Source organism: Mus pahari, chromosome 12 (assembly GCF_900095145.1).
Source record: "Mus pahari chromosome 12, PAHARI_EIJ_v1.1, whole genome shotgun sequence".
Taxonomy (NCBI): domain Eukaryota; kingdom Metazoa; phylum Chordata; class Mammalia; order Rodentia; family Muridae; genus Mus; species Mus pahari.
The window spans coordinates 62,431,925-62,433,268 of record NC_034601.1 but is presented as its reverse complement, the minus strand read 5'-3'; the positions used below and the strand labels follow the sequence as shown (position 1 = coordinate 62,433,268).

At 42.3% G+C, this 1,344-nt stretch overlaps 1 non-coding gene across 1 annotated transcript; it reads right to left on the bottom strand.

The window, feature by feature from the left end:
- Window positions 1-858: 858 nt before the first annotated feature.
- On the bottom strand, window positions 859-961 carry LOC115065157. The gene has a single exon (XR_003844952.1). It is a non-coding gene; the product is annotated as a small nucleolar RNA U13 (small nucleolar RNA).
- Between the last annotated feature and the right edge of the window lie 383 nt (window positions 962-1,344).

Genomic DNA, 1,344 nt, shown 5'->3' with positions numbered 1-1,344 from the left:
CATAAATGTATATAGCTTATGTGCAGCTTCATCTTCATACAGGTTCCCCAACAACTAGAGACGGGGCTTTCCCTAAAGCTGTTGCCTGCCTGAGGGTCTGTAAGACTTTTGTGGGGCGCCCTCACCACTTTAGTCTCGAGAAGGTGATGCCTCAAAACCACGAATAAACCATCTTTATGTAAAAACATGAGGTAGTTTAATGGCAGAGCTCCGGGATAACGCGTACCTCAAGCAGGAGGCAGAGGCACGGACCTTGTGGCCTGAAAGCTAGGGGTTTTTATAGGGGGAGAGGGAGGGGCTAGCAAGAATTGACGCGGTTACCCGTGATTGGCTCATTTAAACATACACATTTGCAGGATGGTACTTGCCAAGGCAGGAATGCTAGGAGACCTGAGAGGCGGGTTAACAGAACATTTGGTTCAGTCCCAGGAATGTTCCAACAAGGGCCTGCCTGGGCATGCCCAGGCTTGTCTCACTGTGCTCTCTGCCTCAGGCTTCCAAGCTTACAAACAACTATTTCTCTGGACATAGGTTGCATGAATTTCATTTTAAATTTCATTTCCCTTCAGGTCCAGTTCCTCTAATTGGGTTGTCTTGTCTGGCTTCAGTGGGAGAGACTATGCCAGGTCCTGCAGTAACTTGATGTGGCAGGATAGGTTCATACCCAAGTTGTCTTCTATCCTTTCAGAGGAGAAGAGTGGGGATGGGGGAGGGGCTGTGTGAAGGGGAGACTGAGAGAAAGTGGGTGCTGTGATCTGGATAAAAAGTAAATGAATTAATGGAACAAAAACTAATGAGTACAATTAATTTGTAGATGGACTGTTTATTTCTTAAAATTTTACTATTATTGTCATTTTATGTCAAATGAATAATATATAGATGGTATAAAGAGTTTTGATAGAGGGATATCTCATAAAATGGTGTGAATGCCCAATCATCAAGTTTATGAGCCACAAATGATCAAGAACTCTGTATGTAAATGTAGTTTCCAGATTTTTGGCTTAGCAGATGCAGGGATGCAGCATTATGTTGAAGTCTTCAATCATGAGATAAAAGACCTTGAAAAAGACCTCTGCCTGTTTAATACAAGCTTTCCTCTTAGTAAATACACTGTCCCTTTTGAAGACAACAAAATTTAAAATAACTTTATTTTGAATATAATAGTATCAGTGAAAATGAGTTATTTCACAGGCCACCTAGGTTTAATCTGGGTTTGTCCTGAGTAACCCCAGAGTGTACAGCCTCCTTTTCTCTACAGGTGGGAATCCCATGGAATGTGGCATTTGAGGCGTGCTTTGGCAACCTATATTTTTACAAACCAGCTGTGGAGTGATTAGTGAATCA